Raw genomic sequence first — 20,398 nt, 5'->3', positions numbered from 1 at the left:
AGGGAAGAAACTAGCCAGGAATATGATTTTCGTTCCTGAACCTTCCAAAGGGTCCAGAGCGAAATTCTTGAAAGCTCTTATTTTTCCTTGGCGAAAGTCAGGATTTAGGTGGAGATGCATGAGGAAGGATCTATGTTTGCCTCTTGAAGAAAATTGGAGTTCAAAAGGTCAAGAATCAAGCTCAAATCTTGATTTTCGCTCCTGACCCTTCCAAAGGGTCCAGAGCGAAAATCCTTGTTGCTTTCATTTTCTTCTCAGTTTTGGCTAACTTTTGTTTTCTAAGGCATGTTTGAGGATGAATTGATATGTTTTTGCCTGGAGATGGAGTTGATTGATTTTGAAGAACAAGATTTTAGGCCTAAAGGAGAATTTCGCTCCTGACCCTTCCAAAGGGTCCAGAGCGAAATTCATCATAAACCTTGTTTGTTGCCTTGAATGGGTTAGAAACCTTGTTCCTAATGTGGAGAATGATCTAATTTTGCCTTGTGAGGTGGTTTGAAGCTTGAAAAATGAGCAATCTAGCCTAGAATGAGGTTTTCGCTCCTGACCCTTCCAAAGGGTCCAGAGCGAAAATCTTCTTGAAGCTCATTTCTTTCCTTGTTTGACTAAATTTTGATTTGGGTATCTTGGAAGGAAGGTGGGACATTCTTGTTGCCTTTGAAAGGTTTGAAAGCATTGAAAATGAAGGATTTTTGACCATAAAGGAAATTTCGCTCCTGACCCTTCCAAAGGGTCCATAGCGAAATTCCAAAAAACTCTTATTTTTGCATTGAAGAAGGTCAAGTTCTTGGTCTCTTATGAATTGAATGGAAGGGAGATAGCTTGTCTTTGCCTCTTGAAGATGTTTTGAATTGAAAAAATGAAGAATCTAGCCCAAGTCAAGATTTTCGCTCCTAACCCTTCCAAAGGGTCCAGAGCGAAAATCTCTCTAAGAGGCATTTCTTTCCTTGTTTGGCCAAATCTTGATGACCAAGGCATGTTGAAGGAGAGAATTGACATGTTGGAATCCTGGGGGATGTTTGGAAGTTATGAAAATGAAGGATTCTAGCCAGGAAAAGAAATTTCGCTCTTGACCCTTCCAAAGGGTCCAGAGCGAAATTCCTTATAAATCTACTTTTTGTCCTTTCTTGGACATGAAACCTTGTTTCTAGGGCAATGAAAGATGAAATCCTACCTTGCAAAGAAGTTTCAAGTTGAAAAAATGATGATTTTTTGGTCAAGAATGAGAATTTCGCTCCTGACCCTTCCAAAGGGTCCAGAGCAAATTTTCTCAAAACCTCTTTTTGCTATCAAGTTTTTGCTAGATCAAGTGTGGGATAAGGTAAAATCAAGATGAAGTTGCCCCTAAGGCTGACTTTGAATTGCTATAAACCATGAAAGATGAAGGAATTGAGCCTAAAAGTGATTTTCGCTCCTGACCCTTCCAAAGGGTCCAGAGCGAAAATCCTTAAAATCATTTTTTTTTCCAATTTTTGAGCAAAGCCAAGCTTGGACAAGGGTGTGAGAAGGGATTTGGATTGCCTTAGAGTGGATTTTGGTTGCCAAGAATGCAAATTTTGAAGCCTAATGAAAATTTCGCTCTTGACCCTTCCAAAGGGTCCAGAGAGAAATTTCTAAGATTCCCCTTTTTCCTTGCAAATCAAGACAAGATTTTGGTTTTTATACCCTCGAGAGGAGTGAGACAAGATGTTCTATGCCTTGGAGGAGATTTGAAGTTGAAAGGATGGCAAAATAGCCCTAAAACAAGATTTTCGCTCCTGACCCTTCCAAAGGGTCCAGAGCGAAAATCCTCAAATCTACTTATTCCTTTCAAATTTATGCTAAGCTATGCCTAGACCAAGGTAAAAGATGCCCTTGAGATTGCCTTTGAGTTGATGTTTGTCTCCAAAAGTGATGATTCTAGGCCAGAGGAGGAAAATCGCTCCCGACCCTTCCAAAGGGTCCAGGGCGAAAAACCCTAAAGTCACCTTTTCCTTCAAGATTTGAGTTAAACCAGGCCTAAACAAAGGTGAAAGAGACTATTTAGAATGCCTTGAAGAAATTATGACCTTCAAAAAATGTGAATTTTGAGCTCAAGTGAGAATTTCGCTCCTGACCCTTCCAAAGGGTCCAGAGCGAAATTCTGGATAGGTCCTGTCCGTGGCTAGGTTGTTGAGCAAAATTGACCTTTTTCGCCTTGTGAGGATCAAACCAATGCTAGCAAGTTGAGAAGTGGATTCAAACTGAAGGAATTTTGATGAATTGAAGTGAAAGAGATTGGAAAATTGGCCTGAAGAGTGAATTTCGCTTCTGACCCTTCCAAAGGGTCTAGAGCGAAATTCCCAAAATGCAGTGTTTCCTTCAAAATATTGTTGAGCCAACTCAGTGGTTGCGATGAATAGACCCTGGAGATTGCCTTGGAGAAGGTCAATGATCAAGCAAAGGTGAATTTTGACCTAAAAAGAGAAAATCGCTCCTGACCCTTCCAAAGGGTCCAGGGTGAAATTCTTGAAAACACCTATTATTCACCTTGTTTAGGCTAAGTTGAAGGCAAGTTGCAAAATTGTGATGGCAAACCTAGGTTGTGAAGATTTTGATTCATGAAGCAAACAAGCCTAGATGAGAGGTTCAAATAAGCCTTGAAATAATTTAAGCCTTCATCACTTTGAATATTTTAATGCCTAAGGAATGAAGATTCATCAAGCTTTAATCAAGCCTTAACATTTCCTAAGCTAGCCTATAGCCTTTCACTAAAATTGCCTATTACAAGACATTTGGAAGACTAAAACAAGTTCACATAAATTAAGGGCGTTTATAATTTAATTAATTAATTTCTAAGCCTTGAAATACATGAAAAATCCACCTTTAAGCTTTGGAATTAAATTAAAAAGTAAAAAATTATGCTTGAGCGCTCAAAAATCATTATTGTGCCTTTACAAGCAAGTCGGCCATCCTTTAAGAGGAGTTTTATTTTATTTTGTTTCCTATTTGCCAAGTCGGCCTTAAGGGAAATCAAGGTGAGCGCCCTATATAAGGGAGGTGTGTTTTGACAATTTTAAATCATTCATTTATTTTCCCTTGTGCGAAATTGAAGAGCAGATTTGGAGGTGCGAAATTGAGCAGGTTGGAGGATAATTTCCAGATTTTGGAAGATATTTGAAGACTAGTTGAAGGCGAATTTCTGATTGAGAAGCTGATTGGAGGATAATTTCAGATTGAAGGCTGATTAAGGATAATTGTTTCAAAGAGAGGACCAGAAATTCAGATTAAACATCCTTGTCCAGCAAATCCTCATCTTCTTTCATTCATTTTTCAAAGGTTGATAGCTAAAAATTAAAGGAAGAGATATGAAGAATCAGATTTTTGAAATTTTTATTCAAGATTTAGTTTGATTTTCCATAGTAATCCTTTGAAAAATCTAAGTCTTTTACAATCTGATTCTAATTTAATTTGAAAATTCATAATTCTTAGATTTATCATTATTTTCAAATTAATATTTAGTTATCTCCTTGAAAGGTCTCAAATCTCCTATAATGAAGATATTATGCTCAAACCCTAACTTTAAGCTTTTGTGTAGATATCAAATGACGACCCCCAAGGCCGGAGGATCCACTACTCGACAGTCTCTCATCAAGGAGGATCAGAGGAATGACGAATTGGAGACCAGGATAGTGTCCAAGTGGAGCAATATCGGAGACACCAATCTAGGAAACTTCAATGTGAAGAAGTTTCGAGAAGCGCCCTACATCGGCAAGCTGTCACCTGTTGCAAAGAAGATAATTGAGAGTGGCATCATCAAGGCTGCAGGTTTCCCTCCCGCAGTCAAGTGCCATGAGTTGATGATCGAGTGTGCTCGGCATTATGATTCACATTCACGGACGATCGTAGCCGAGGATGGAACTATCTTAGCCTACCTTTCAGAGGAAGCTATCAGTGAAGCTATTCATCTCCCGGAACATAGAGATATGATCTACAAAAGTCTAGAAGCAGCTAGGTCTATCTATGAGGATGATCCCGACTCCTGCTTGAACTTCATTAACAAGAATCGGCTACTCAAGAGCAGACCTCGCTTGAACAAGATTCCCAATACACCACATAGAATTGACTTCCAAGAAGAATTCAAGGACTTGATAACCATGCTCAATCGGGTCACAGGTGCCTCTCAAGCTTTCTTCTTCGACAAATGGATGTTCTTCTTCATACAATTGATTGTCCAAGGAAAGGGAATGCTCAATTGGGCTAGAATCATTAGCAACAACCTGGACGTGCAGTTGAGAAGACTAAGGCCTACCAAGTCATTTCACATGAGTTCATATGTTATATATGCCTTGATCAGAGGTTTTGACTATGCAGGACTACCTTACAGAGGAGTTGTTGGAAGAGGACCTGGAGAAATAAGAGTTTGTGATTCTTATGTTCAACTGCATCATCCGCCAGGAAGTGACTACAAGCTAGTCAATGACACCTTCACGATGTATATCACCAGGACATTGCAAGGAGGGATTCACAATCGATTGTCTTTGGACGCACAGGAGCTCGTGAAGAAGCATGGTGCATGGTTCATTCAGTTTCCAAAATTCACATACATCAGACTTCACGGATGTCCTTCACCTCCCTACATGTTGCCGAGATATCCTACAGACAGGATAATACTACTTGAGGTGACTAGGCAGTTGGCAGCTTATGCGAAGGCATCAAGACACAAGCATGGAAATGGGATTCCCGTACGCATCATACTAGGGAACTCAGTTGAAGTGTGTCCTAATACTCAAGCCGCGGAAGATGCAGAGAAAGAATTATCTCTATATTCATTCACATCCTTTGCCTCAAGGGAGAATTTTGATCGTCATGGTTATATAGAAGAGACAGTCGGGAAGAAGTACAAACATGAGTTTCAAGTGCAAGACTTTTGGATGAATGTCCAGGATGATGTAGAGGTCAAAAGAAAGATGCATTCCAGATTACCCTTGGATCTCATCAGGAAATGCAAAATTTATAGAGTAGCCGATCAAGCCCAGGACAGTGGTAGATACCTCCAATCATCCTATGAGAAGGAAGATAAAGAGGTGAAGGTAGATTGGAATGAGCCCAAGGTTTTAGACCTAAGAGCTTTGATGGCTCCTGTTTTATCTTGCACTCACAGATGGGTGGACATACAACATCAAAAGTTGAAGGAGCAGAATGTATCTATGACATTCACCTTGGAAGCAAGACCAGAAGAAGGAGAGGCAAGTGTGAGTGAGTATACTTCTCATTCCAAAGGCTCAAAGAGGAAAGAAGGACCTGAGAAGAGAGAACCTTCCAAGAAGAAGCAGAAAATAAATCCTGATCGCCCACCAAGCACATCTTCTAGGCATGAAAAGGAAGCAAGTCAAGGAGAAGATCAGAGGCAAATAGTGTATGAAATTGATGAGTCTATGGAATCCATGGTACAAAATGATAAACAAGGAAGAGGACAGATGCCTCAACATTCATCAAGTCAATCTCCCCAAGTTGGTGCTAATGAGCAACAAGAAGAAAAGAATGATGATGAAGCAACATCTCCTTTCCGGGAAGATAGACCTCTACCTAAAGAAATACAAGTGAGGGAAACGAGATCTGCCAGTCCGGATTGGCTGAAAGAGAGGCTGACAAGGGTAGTTGTGGTTGAAGAGGAAGAACATGTATTTGACTTGGAAAGCCTTATAGGAAATTCTCATGAAGTGATAGAGAAGAAAAAGGCCACAAAGATGTCAAAGGTAATTAGAGATGAGACAGGATCCAGAAAAGTGCAGATAGCTACACCAGTGGTGGACAAATATGAGGATGAGATTCTAGCAGAAGAATATGATCTAGAAACATTTGATCTTGGTCCACTTACCTCCGAGCGGGCTATGGAAGAAGCAACTGATTCACTGAAAGCACTCAAAGACAAACTCAAAGAAGAAGTGGAAAGGAATAAGAAGCTCGAAAGAGAGGTCAGTGCTTGGAGGAATTATTTTAGCCATCTTAACCAACCTTTGAGATGACAGGATCCAGCAATATCTCCTTTACATGCACTTCCTCTTGAATCAATAAGTGAGGTAGAGAGGGTGAAGAGCCTAGTTCAACTCATGAGTTCTTGGATTGATGAATCTTACAAGGTAGCTATTGAATTTACAACAAGAATGATGAAGACAATTCATCGAGCTATCCAGGTCCTTGAGATTATCCATAATCTAATGATAATTGTAGCTGCATTCACTCACACTAGATATGTTATCATCCCAGTCTTACAAGTGATAAGAGAAAAACCAAGACGGATTCTAGCACAAGAAAATATAATGGATGGAGGAACCCATAGCCTCCTGCAGTGGTCAGCTCTGCTCCAGATGAAGGAAGTTCTTTTTGAGGACGTCAACACCAGATGCAGCCGAGTTGAAGGCACCATCCATCCAGTTCAAGACAAGGTGTTTGAGGTGTTGTGTACCATCCTTGACAGACGGATTGAGATCGAGACAGATGTGGACATCCAGGAGTTGAAAGACAGAATCAAGGTCATCTTTTGCAAGGAAGAGAACATCGTTACAGAAAGGTAGCGAGATCAAATGTATGCTACTATGTTCCTGATTGAGAAGACCAAAGAACTTGAGCCTAGGTGGGAGACGACTCTTCTCACTGCTTTTGATCAAGTCCTTCACTTGGAAGAACGAATGAAGAATCTTCCTGAGATTCCCATTGCTGAGATTGAGGGAATTGTGTCCAGATTCATTGAATATGCTAGAAAAGAGCATAGGAAAGGGAACAAAGTTCTAGATGAAAAGTTGTTATAAGATGATGTGGCAGCTTAATTCCTATTGGTCTATGTCTCCTTGTTATTTGTGCCAATTTTTATTGGCTATGGATTAATAATGTTTATCTAAATGGGGACTTTTTTGTAACAAACTCTAATTAGGGTTTAGGTGTCAAAATCTTAGCCATCGATCTTCTTTTGATCCGGGCCGTTCATTGTATTTGAGGATGCTATATAAGCCCTCACTCATTTCATTTTGGGGAAGGGGTTAGAAAAGTTAGAAAGTTGGAGAGAAATAAGTTTAATTTTGTTAGTAGCAAATTTGAGTAGTGAAGAGAGAAAGTTGAACAATTGTTGTTTATTTGGCGATGAGATCAATGAAATATTGAAGTTATGGTGTTTTGTTGCAATCCTTGTGGCTACTTTCATGGTTGTTTATCTTCTTGAATCACTCTTAATAGAGATAGCATTTAAATTTTAAGTTTGAAGGACGAATGTTGTGCCTGATCTTCGATAAGACTCACATTCCAAACCACTAGCTTCTTATTGATTGTAAGAACGCCTTGTGTGGTCAACTGGAAACATTAAGATTGGTTAAGAGTTCAATCATCATTAGAAGTATTGATATGTATCTCTCTGATAGTATCTACCTCCTTGGTGATTTGAAAATCGTTGAATACCCTTAGAAGATCGCACCGATTCCAATGGAGTTGTAATCCTTTGGCGATAATGAAATTGGTAGAATCTTATCAAGACCAGTCTTCATTAAGTCATTCTTAGGATTAGTTTAAGTATCTCTTCCTCGAAACCCTTATCTTTTGATTTTTTTTTTTGGAAATCTGTTAGTATTAGGAAAATCCTGTTTCCTCATTTGGAAAGATAGTAGCACGGACAAACTTTCTTTGAAAGTACGTAAGGCCCCTTGAAGAAACAACAAACACAACAACCATTGGTGCTTATACGCGATTAGAGATCCTACAAAGCAGAATCTTGAAGTCCTTCCGATTGATCCTTTTTTGCAATATCTTCAGCATTTGGAGACTTTACTCAAGAGAGGATAAGATACCTTTGGGTATTTTATTCTGTGTTTGGTCGTGTACAAAATACACATCAACACTCTCCTAAGCCAATTTTGCCACAAATTCTTCCCAATTTTTTGTGGAGAAATTCATGGAGCAAGGAGGCGTTTTTGTTGCAAGTCGATTTGTGTGAGCTATGGGACACCTTGCTGCTGTTTTGGTGAATGATTCAACCCTTATTTTCTGCCAAACGGTTTACCACGTGATTCCTAAATCCGCATTTTGGGGGATCTAAACTCCACGAAATTGCAATTGTAAATGATGTTCAATTTTCAATTCAATATGCAAGATGTATTCTAATTTGTATTCTCTCTATCTATGTATTATCTATTTATATTATAACTCTGACTATCTTCTTTTGTATGGCAAGTGAGAGGAGTATTTATCGATTTCAATATCCTCTTCACAAATATCGATTTATATATATATATGCAAGAGGGGAGGATCAAGCAATGCCTTGACCGGTCATGTCTTATGGACATGACTGATCAAGACACTACTTGATCGCACCCTTTGATATATAACTATCAATCGGTGTTTATATTAATCACCAGCCCGATACTAATCGAGGTCTACGTAACTTAGCATTCCATGCCAACCGGTATTCACGTGGTATGTTTAACCAATGTCAATCGTTTTTTGCGTGGCATATTAACCGATGTCAATCGGTGTCTAAGTTAACTGACACCAATCACTAACTAATAGTTATATATTAAGCTGTGCATACTTTGCCACCTGATAACAATTTGATAATCATTATTTGTTTGCTGCTGAGAAGATATCCAATATAAATCGGGATAAATGGTTAACCCGATAATCATTGGTGATCACAGTTATAATGCAAACCGATATACCATGCTATGATATGATTATCGATAATGTAGATTGGATATATACAAATGAGGAATGATCATCAAATGAAATAGATTGAAGTTTTCCTGATAGTTTATCGATAGGATAAATGATTGAATGAGAGACTTCATTTATCTCTCATTCAATCATTTATCTTACCGAAGCTACCGTGCATTAACAACAATCTCCTAGGTCGTTTTGCCTTCCTTCACTTAGGCGTTGAAGTTGGAGGGAGATTTGGCCACTTCTTGTGCCATTGGATTTGCATTTGATGCCACGTTTTTCTGATCTAGGCATTTTTGTAAAACGTGGCAAGGGTTTTTGAATGCGGTTTAATCTCTATTTAAGAGCTATCCTTTCTTCTTTCAAAGACTAATCATCTTTTTGAAGAGGCATTTTCAGTTTGAAGCAAGGTATGATTTCTTTCCTTTCTTTGTTTCATTCTCTTGTTTTCTTGTTTTCTTGTTTTTCCTTTCTAGTTGTAAATTTGTGCATATATTTATTTTGCCCCAAAAATCGGTTTTGTGAGAGAGATTTCCCCTTTGAAAAGCAATTTTCGAATTGCATTGTTCTTCTCCATTTTCCCTCTTTACTTGTATTCGGGATTTTAAATCTCGATTACAAGTTGGATGAAAATCATTGTTCTTTGCTTATGGTTAAATTTTTTTTAAACCATCTTTTGTTGAAATTCCAAGTTGCAAAGATAAAAAACACCCATCCTTCCAAAATCGGGTTTTTAGAATCGGATTGCATGTTCAAAGTTCTTCCCATTTTCATGAAAATGTCATTCCCAATATCTTTCCATTTTTATCCATCCATATCGCCTATATCCGTACTTTACGTTCACGTCATTTCCCGCAAGTCTAATTCTCCTTTTTTACTCATTTCTCCATTTTCCGTTTTACAAGTATACTTGCATTCGGGTTTTAAAAATCTGATTGCATGTGCATTTTTCCCAACTTGTTTTCTTGTAAAATTTTCCCCAAGATCCGAAATTGGTCAAAGTCAAGATTCCTAGCATTTCCCATTTATTTCCCATCTTTCTCTCACAAAAACATGAAGTGCAAGGGTTGGATTTCTTCCCATTTGAAGAAGGAAAAATGTTAGTTGTAGCTGATTATGACGTTGCTTTAACACTTTTAAGTCTTCATCGCAGTATACCAGGTTGTCCTTCAATTTCTGATTTGTTGTCATCTCCAATTCCAAAGAAGATGAAGTATAAATATGACAAGTACCAAAATGAAGTTTCACCTTCTCAAGTTTCCTCTCCTTTGGATTGCATAAAAGATACAGAGATAGGGCATGTGGACATGTTAGAATTTGTCAAGAGGATGGAGGATCCGCAGGATAGCAATATGCAGCGGCTGTTGGACAACCATATCCATCACACATCTTCTTTCCCAGTGTTTGCCCTAGAACCTGAATTTGTTTTCGCTTGCGCCCATCGCTTTGACAAGGAGACAAGAACCATTAAAAATGATGATGGTGAAGCAATAATCCGCCTCGACGCAGATACGATTGAGAAAGTCTTCAGAATACCACCAACACCTGTTTATATGGAAATTTCAAAAGATAGTGCAACCGAGTACTATGTCAAGAGGGAAAAGGACTGCAAATGTCATATTAACAGATGGATTCATAAGCCACGAGCTGCCTTTTCAAGGTGGGCTAAGTTGTACCGCTGTGACTTTAAGTGGGAAATTGGAGACATCATAACTCTCCTCAGCAGGATGATGGGTCTTGAACACTCCAATGTTTTTGAACCTTGGATGTATCAGTTTACCATGTTCATAAGGCAATCCCATCATATATCATGGGGAGAGATTATCAGTGATGCTTTGTGCGAGCAACTTGCAGCGGTCCCTTCCACCATGACTTTCTACATGAATTCATACTTAGTGTATTTGGCAATGTCACTCAGACATTTCCCTGGTCTTTCTACCAAGGGTGACCACTTGCTTATACCTGTATGGGAATATTATGATCAGCTGCCTTTGAGACCCAACAGATTGTATTTCAGAAGAGTTCAAGATGCATTCTTCGGTTACTTCATGTGCCAGTTTGATAGAACTCTAAAGAACATAAGGGTGTCAGATGAGGCATGGGAAAGAGCTGGATGCTATAGTGGGCAGCCATATATGCTCCCTAGATACCCGACTGATAAGATCATACTTATGGAGTTGGGAAGACAGGTCATGGCTGTGCACGCTCATCAGTCTGTCAGACATAAGGTTGGAATGGGGATTTCTACAACAAACCCATTGAAAATTGGCCGCTATTCTCTTGTCACTTCCAGAGCTGATTTTGATTACCGGGGTATGAAGGAAAAGATCAAAAAGTCCTTCGTGCACGTGCATCGTATGTGGAGGTTCTCAAGATGGATTACTGCAGGCTTACTGTTGAGTAGGTTATTGATTTGAACTTGGTGGATATTCCACAAGGGATGATTGATGATGGGTATGTACTTGATCTTGAATATATTTCACGAAGGGTTGAGGAAGCTCCACTTCCTTTAATCCAATGGTCGCATAAAGAATGCACGTCCATTCTTGAAAGATTTCAACCTATCTTGGCTAACACCAACACTTGGCTCAAAGGTAATGGTGTTAGACTCATCAAGATCAAGGTTGGGAAAGAAGATGACTCTACGGGGCTTCTTGGACGTAGGTCTGAGATTCAGATTGACAATAAGGAAGGTGCATCATCTTCTAGCACTAGGATCAAATTGCGAGTTAGTCGGGCAGTAGTGTTTCCTCCTGAGGACCTGAGGAGGCGACAGTTCGTGGAAAGGAAAAGTCACGGTTTCATGTTCAAGTGATCGATCCTGATAATCCAGAAGAAGGACAACAATCTGATGATGCTCCTAAGTCTCTAGCTTCGGACTCACCTCATGACTTTCCTTCCTCAGTTTCCATTGAGACGCCTCTTTCTCTTCCTGACATAATAGTGGAAGAGTCTCCGCAGAATGTCGTTCCTATTTCAGCATTTGAGCCACCTCCTGATCATCAACAAGAGGGTGTGCTGGAAATTCCTGAGGATACCCCTGTATGTATCTAGTTGTCAGAGATTGATACCTCCACTTCTGGCTTTGAAGAATTTATGAGGCAATCTTCATGCCCATTGGTTACTGAGCAAACCATGGTCACCATCCAAACAGATACTCCTCCCATGGTGACCACGACTGTTCAAACAGAAACTGCTTCTCCTTTGCTCACAACTACTACTGAAGGAGAGTTGATGGCTTTACCTCCATGGCTTAATTCTTTTACCCCAAAGAGGAAGAAGCAAGAAATCTCACCTGATGCCTTTCATTATCAACAACTTAAACAGTCTAGACTCAAGGTTGCTAAAAAGGCCAAGACTATCTCAAGAGTAACTGTTGATAGCAACAAGATGGAGGTGGCTGAAATTGTTGAACCTCTAGCAAATAAGCCACTTGAAGAGATGTCAGCTGCTGATTACAAAGTCACAAGGGTAGAATTGGGCAAGCAAACACATGGAGTGGTTAAACATGATGCCCAATATTCTGTAGCCTCACTAGTGAAACGATATGATGAATCTCTAGCTAAGAAAGATAAGCTAGAAGAGGACAACCGACAACTTGTTGCAGTTGCTCGTAAAATCACAAAACTGACTGGTGAAGTGAGTAATCCTACAAGTTCTTCTGAGGCACGAGAATCAATCCAGGGAGTTGAGAGAGCTGCTCAAAAGGTACAAGCACTGGAATCTTGGGTTGATCAGCTTCATAATCTATGTGCACAAGCTTTGAAGGAGGTTTTCCAAATGATGGGCAAGTTGAAAACCATCGAAGAACAATTGAACCAAGTTTCCGATACTTTCAAATGGAACTTGGAAAAGGTAGAAGACAACTTGACTATTTGGCTTAAAATTCCTTAGCAAAAGTTAAGCGTTCTTTTAGAACGTCATGTAATTCCTTCAAGAGTTGTGTACTTGGAATATGAGGAGCTCTTGGAGAACAAAGCCCTTGTTCTTAAGTCACTTATTGAAGACATTGATGATGCTATGAGGCTGCGAATGGAAGTTTTTTAGGATATGGTCTCTCATTGTCAGAAAGCTTCTTGCTCCATCATGGGTCATGATGGAGAACTGTTGATAGAAGAAAAGGTTCTTTCTGATCTACAGTTGAAGATCCATCAAGAGTGGAAAAGAGAACCATTTTCAGTAGCATCCATTCAAGCCTTAGTGACTTTTCAAGGTTATTTGCGGGAAATGCAGTCTTCCTTTGAGAAAAATAATGCCACAATCCTTCGTTGCAGCGATGTTATCGTGAAAATCATGATCGTGGCCAAGAACACCCATGAACCGGATCCTGATGAGCTACGAATGATCATCCAGAAGTTCGAAGGATTCATGTCTTCACATACTGCAGCTTAAGTGTTTTTCAACACTTAGTTGTATTTTTCCAGATTTGTAATCTTTTAGTTGTAGTTTTTCTTTTGACAAGTTACATGTAAAAGCCTTTTTGTAAATTGCAAGATAAGTCATCACTTGCACTTTTGTAATTACATGTAAGGCAACTATAGTTTGAGTTCAGTTATGACTATAGTTGGAATAAGTCTTAGTTAGTTATTGAATAAGTCTTAGTTAGTTATCCTCCCACTTTTTTCTCAAGGCTCCTTTTCTATAAATACTTGAGGAGTCTATTGTAATCCTTATCTTTTGGAAAGCAAACAAAAACTCTACCAAATTTGCAGCAAAGAAGTCTTTGAGTTTTTATGTGTAAATTGAAGAATTGAAAGGAATAAAAGAAAATTGCTCAAGCTTCGAGTCTTTGTGCTACATTCTTAGGTTTGTGTTCCATATTACCTTTCTTGCAAGTGTTTCTTTGAGAACTTAATCGAATCTAATTTGCAGTCTTTGAGCTAGGAGTATTGGAGATTGATTTAGTTAAAGTAGAAGTTCTATTGGGAAAAAGCTGTAAGACTTTGTGCTTACACTTGTTCTTATCAGAGTTTAGAAGTAAGTAGATTTTATGAGAAATCGTTGTGAGTCTTTGAGCTCACACTTGTTCTTTCTGTCTTGCGTAGAAAGAATAAGATATTTCAGTCTTTGTGTTGTTATAATTTGTTCTTAATAACATTAGTATAGAAAAGGGTAGATAGGACTTCACATAATCAATACTTCGAGCTTGATATTGCTGTCCCGTCCCGAAGGAAGTGACGGAAGTATTTGAGCTTTCAGGAAACTTCATTTCCTTGCTCTCTTTCATTTCGAAAGTTGTTACTGCTTTTTTATATCAAATCGCTATCACTTTTCTGTGAAGAGAAAAGGATATTGCCTTTCTTGAAAGAAGAAGAAAGACTGCTGTCCCGTCCTATTTTATTTTTAAAGTTGTAGTTAGTGTAAATGTTATTGCAATTTCCAATTTAATGAACAAGTTATATGCAAGATGGTGTATTTAAGATTTTGGTATTATGACTATGACAATAATATTGTTGTCTTTCTTTTGCTGCAGGTATGGAGGATGAACATGTATCGATTTCAATGTCATCCCCTTTCTTTTGAATGATGCATATATAGTAAGGTAGTCACAATTAAGTGGCACCTTGATCGGACATGTCCGACCAAGATGTCACTTGGTCGTGACTCTTACAAATGTCAACCGATCCACTCGGTTCTATGATAACTAATTGGTGCCATTGTAAATGATAACAGATCGATATAGACACACCCGATAATGAATCGGTATCAAAGCAAACAAGCCCGATAACTAATAGCATTACATATGCTATCGGGTTAATACCCCGATAGTATATTAATGCCGATTCATAAATGAATCGACATTAATATGCTATTGGGTTACTAGCCCGATAGCATTTAGATCGACGCTTAACTATGTTAAGCAAGTCGTCGATCTAATCCATCTTTATCCAATGTAAATATCATAATCATGATCAATGTTACAGTTTGATAAACATATTCAGTTTGGAAAACATAAATCAGATAATCTAATAGCATAGATGAGTAAACCAAAACAGAATAGAGGAGATTAACGGGTTAGGAAAGTCTTATCTTGCAGAAGCTACTAATGCATTAACACTCTCTCTTAGCTTTGGAAGATAGATAAAGTAACCTGCATCGCATTTCTTTTCCATAATGTCAGTCTCCAAGAATATATATCATCTATACATATGATATGAAGTACCATCAGGACATAAGATACAAATATAAAACATCACTCTAAGTATGTGACATAGAGTATCACCTAACCATGTGATATAAAAGATTCATCATTTCATTATGATAAGATATCACCTGAACACGTGATATCAATATTGCCTAAACACACAATACTAAGGATAAACATACGAGGATGGTTAGATTCTCATCTTATCCAGGTTGTGATATGTGCACAAACATTTTATACAAATGTTTTATCACAACACCATCATGGCACATCCATGACATACTAGAGATCCAACATGATAACTGGTTTAGAGAATCATAAGATGGTCACCTTATGATGTCTGCATACAAGTGTTCATAATCTGAGAGATCGTCACCTCTTAGATATGAACACAGGGGGTGAAACCCAGAATGTCTCAACATGACAAAAGATGTTTACACATTAAACATCTTATTTACAAAGCAGATTACCTTTCTATCATACCTAAACCTTTTTTGAAGTGATCAACCTTCACTCTAGAAAGTGGTTTGGTCAGAATATCTGCAGTTTGATCTCTTGTACTAACATATTCCAATTTGATCACATTTTTGTCTACCATGTCTCGTACATAATGGTATGGAATCTCAATATGCTTAGATCTGTCATGAAATACTGGATTTATAGAAAGCTTTATGCAGCTCTGGTTGTCACAGTGGATGACAGTGGGTTTCATGGGTTCATCAAATAGTCCCACAAGCAACTTCCTAAGCCATACTGCCTCTCGAGCAGCCATGGAAGCTGCAATGTACTCGGCCTCGGTGGAACTCTGTGCTACAAAAGACCGTTTTCTGCTGATCCAAGAAATCATGGCTGATCCTAAACTGAAGCAACACCCTGAAGTGTTTTTCCTGTCAGTCACACTCCTAGCCCAATCTGAGTCTGTAAATCCGTGTAGGTCTAGATCGACTTTCTCATATTTGAGACCAAGGTTTAGAGTACCTTGTAAGTATCTCATAATGTGTTTCACTGCAATCAAGTGGATTTCCTTAGGCTCACACATAAACTGACTTAAGGCATTGACCACATAACAGATATCTGGCCTTGTATTCACCAGATACATCAGGTACCCAATCATCTGTTTGTAGAGAGTAGGGTCAGTGGATTGTGACTCTGCTGATGCTTCCTTAAGTTTATGTAAATTTGTTTTCATGGGAGAGGTCATAGGTCTGCAGTTATGCATTTCGAATCTCTTCAAAATGTCCAATGTATACTTTCCTTGGTTTAGTATAATATTTTCAGAATTTTGCCATATTTCCAAACCTAGGAAGTAGTGAAGGAGTCCCAAGTCCTTCATATCAAATTCTTTAGATAAATCTTTTTTACATTGATCTATGAGGTGATTTTCTCTTGTGATTAGTAAGTCATCAACATATAGAATCAATATTAACATATCACCTTTTATTTTGTTTGTAGTAGAGATTTGGATCTGCATCATTTTTAGAGAAGCCTAGTTTAGAGAGATAGGTGTCAATTCTTTCATACCAGGCCTTGGGGGCCTGTTTAAGCCCATAAAGAGCTTTCTTGAGTCTGCACACATGAGACTTAGCACCCTGAATTTCAAATCCTTCAGGTTGCTCTAGGTAGACTTCTTCTGAGATCTCACCATTAAGAAATGTTGTCTTAACATCCATCTGGTGCACCTTCCACCCTTTTGCTGCTGCAATGGCTAGTACTGTTCTTACTGAGGTATATCTGGCTACAGGTGCAAAGGTTTTTTCATAATCTATTCCTTCCCTTTGAGAGAACCCTCTAGCTACAAATCTGGCCTTGTGCTTTTCAATACTGCCATCTGCAACATGTTTGATTTTAAAAAGCTATTTAGATGAAACAACAGATTTCTTAGTAGGCCTAGGAACGATCTCCCAAACATCATTCTTCATAATGGACTGATACTCTTCAGACACGGCATCCTTCCATACTTGATGTTTAAGTGCATCTGATACATTGTTTGGTTCAGCTTTAGAGGGATCATTCATAAGAGCAACATAGCTAGTGAATTTATTAGGTCTTTTGTTTTCCCTGAAGGTTCCTGAAGGAGCAGCAAACTTCTGAGCTTCTGCTACAGTCTTATTGGCAAATAGAGGTCTTTTCTTGAGGTTTTCTCTAGGTAGTATTGGAGTTTCACCTATAGTTTCCTCAAGATTCTCCCTTTGAAGCTCAGAAGTAGGATCTTCTTCTATGTTAGGAGTGGGGATATAGATTTTAGGCTCTATTGTACTTAGGGCTCTTTTGAAGGCTAAATCTTCTTCAAAGATTGCATCCCTACTAAGTTCAATATTTCTCTGACCATGTATATATATTCTATAGGCCTTGGATGTTTCACTATATCTTACAAGTATTCCCCTTTTTCCAGAAGGTTCTAGTTTTAGTCTTTTCTCTTTAGGTACATGTATATAGACAGGACACCTAAATATCCTAAGGTGGCTGATATCTGGCTTTAGTTTGGTAAATACTTCTTCAGGAGTTTTATCTTCAAGATGTGAGTGAGGACATCTATTTTGTATATACACAACAGTGTTGGTTGCTTCTGCCCATAGATTCATATTTAGATCCTGATCAAGAATCATGGCTTTGGCAGCTTCTACAATTGTCCTATTTTTCCTCTCAGCTACCCCATTTTGTTGAGGATTATAAGGTATTGTTAGCTCCCTCTTAATCCCTCAGTTTTTACAAAAATCTATAAATAATTCTGATGTGTATTCCCCTACATTATTAGTCCTTAGGATTTTAATTTTATTTCCTGAGTAGTTCTCCGTCAGTGATTTAAACTCTTTAAACCTACTAAGGATCTTTTCTGATTTTTTACACTTCAGAAAGTAGATCCAAGATTTCCTAGAGTAGTCATCAACAAATATTACATAATACAAACATCCTCCTAGAGAGGGAACGAACATTGGTCCACATACATCAGAATGAACTAACTCTAAAACTTTGCTTGTCTTCCTAGTACTATTATGGAAGGCACCCTTGATATTTTTACCTAGGGCACATCCCTTGCATGCCTCTGAATGATATTGCTGCAACTTAGGTAAACCTGTGACAAGGTTTCCCATAGATGATAAAACTCTATAATTCAGGTGGCCTAGTTTTCTCTGCCAGACCTCATTTGCATTTGTTGCTTCATGAGTTAGGGCTAGGTTGGGCTCTGTGCACAGCTCATACAAATAGCCTTGTCTTTGACCAATGACTTTAGCTTTCTTGATGGAAGAATTTCTTGGCCAAGCCAACACCTTGTTCTCCATGAAGGTTACTCTGTATCTGTTATCTTCTAGGGCTGATTGGAGACTAGATTTCTCTTGATGTCCGGGACATATAGTACTCCTTCGAGTTGCAGTGATATTCCTGTCTTCAGGTTGATGGTGTAGGAACCAATTCCTCTAACTGGATGTGAGGAATCATCTCCGATGGTTACTTCCTCATCATTATCCTCTGTCATGGAGTCTAGCACTTCTCTAAACCCTGTAATTTGTCCAGATAAGCCACTGTCGATCACCCAGGAGTTAGACTTATTTGATGCATGGCTTGTAAGTGCTGAGTAGAGGACATAGTTTTGGGTTTCTTCTCTTTTAGATTTTCCTGCTCTAGCAAATGTGGCTTGTTTGGCTCTCTCTAGACATTTTGCAACAAAGTGCCCGAACTTATAGCACCTATAGCATTGAATATGTGATAGGTCTCTCTTTGAAGTGCTCTTGGCTTGATGACCCTTCGTCTTCCTAAATAGCTTCTTCTTGGTTGTCTTATTTGTGTTAGTATTTAGAACTTGAAGGTCTTCGTCTATGTTCTTTTGTTTTATTCCCATCTTGTTCAATCTTGATTCTTCTTGGAGACAATCGTCCCTTAATCTAGAGCAATGAGTGTTAACTCTTTGCTTTGGATCTCGTAATCCAGAGTTGCTAGTTCATCTCTTAGAATTGATATCCGCATAAAGTAGGCGTTGATTGTCTCCCCCTTGTTCATGGTGATATGATTTATTTCTCGTTTTAATGCCAGAGTTCGACTTGCATTTGATATCTCAAATGTGCTTTCAAATGCTTTGAACATTTTATAGGCTGTCTGATGTTTTCTTATGATGGGCATTATGTTGTTTCTCACCCCATCAACTATTATTTTTATGGCCTTTTCATTTCCCTCAATCCATGTTGTTTTGTCAGGTTCATTTTCAGGTTGGTCATTTTTAGTTTGAACAAATGAATCCACTTTGTTCTCCTTTAAGATCATTTGGATTTTGAACTTCCAAGCTGAAAAATCATCACCACCTCCGAGTCTGTCTTCAAATCTGATAGCGCTGGCCATTGGAGAAATGTGATGTAGTATATAACCTTGTTCTTAAATTATTCACAAAATTGAATAGCCTCAAGTTCGATTAACGTGGCTCTGATACCAGGTGAATGTTATTGCAATTTCCAATTTAATGAACAAGTTATATGCAAGATGGTGTATTTAAGATTTTGGTATTATGACTATGACAATGATATTGTTGTCTTTCTTTTGCTGCAGGTATGGAGGATGAACATGTATCGATTTCAATGTCATCCCGTTTCTTTTGGATGATGCATATATAGTAAGGTAGTCACAATCAATTGGCACCTTGATCGGACATGTCCGACCAAGATGTCACTTGGTCGTGACTCTTACAAATGTCAACCGATCCACTCGGTTCTATGATAACTAATCAGTGCCACTGTAAATGATAACAGATCGATATAGACACACCCGATAATGAATCGGTATCAAAGCAAACAAGCCCGATAACTAATAGCATTACATATGCTATCGGGTTAATACCCCGATAGTATATTAATGCCGATTCATAAATGAATCGACATTAATATGCTATCGGGTTACTAGCCTGATAGCATTTAGATCGACGCTTAACTATGTTAAGCAAGTGGTCGATCTAATCCATCTTTATCCAATGTCAATATCATAATCATGATCAATGTTACAGTCTGATAAACATATTCAGTTCGGAAAGCATAAATTAGATAATCTGATAGCATAGATGAGTAAACCAAAATAGAATAGAGGAGATTAACGGGTTAGGAAAGTCTTATCTTGTAGAAGCTACTAATGCATTAACAGTTAGATAGGGGGAGCCTTCCCTTAATTAGGAGAGTTTTACTCACACATTGTGGTTGAAACCGCAATTTTGTATATTTTCCCAAGTGTACAAAATTTTCAACCAACAAAAAGGAAAGATGATAGGGTTTAGGAGGCTACTCTAATCCTAGGAATGTAAGAGCGATGAACAATCTTTGGTGGAACTCAACTAAGCTTTGCTTTGACATGCAGCGAACATCTCCACAATGCTAGTGCGATCTTTTAGGGATAGCTAATGACTTTCAAATCACCACTACAAGCATAGACACACTCAAGGTGAAGCATATCAATGAAGGAGTGATAATTGAAGTTAAGCTTGGCTAAGATAGATCTAGTTGACTACGTAACACTTTACAAACAGCAAGGTGTTAGTAGTATGGATGTACGAATTTCACCATTGATCATGTACAATGTTCTTCCATTCATCTAAACAACTTGAAAATTAAATGA

The 20,398-nt window shown here is 38.4% G+C and overlaps 1 protein-coding gene across 1 annotated transcript in view; it reads left to right on the top strand.

The window, feature by feature from the left end:
- LOC131076513 (uncharacterized) overlaps nt 1–20,398 on the top strand; it is a 129,983-nt gene that overhangs the window by 86,139 nt on the left and 23,446 nt on the right. The gene's annotated exons all lie outside the window — the stretch shown is intronic.

The sequence above is a fragment of the Cryptomeria japonica genome, chromosome 3 (assembly GCF_030272615.1).
Source record: "Cryptomeria japonica chromosome 3, Sugi_1.0, whole genome shotgun sequence".
Classification (NCBI taxonomy): Eukaryota; Viridiplantae; Streptophyta; class Pinopsida; order Cupressales; family Cupressaceae; genus Cryptomeria; species Cryptomeria japonica.
The sequence above is the reverse complement of the archived record's forward strand: the minus strand, read 5'-3'. Positions and strand labels throughout refer to the sequence as shown.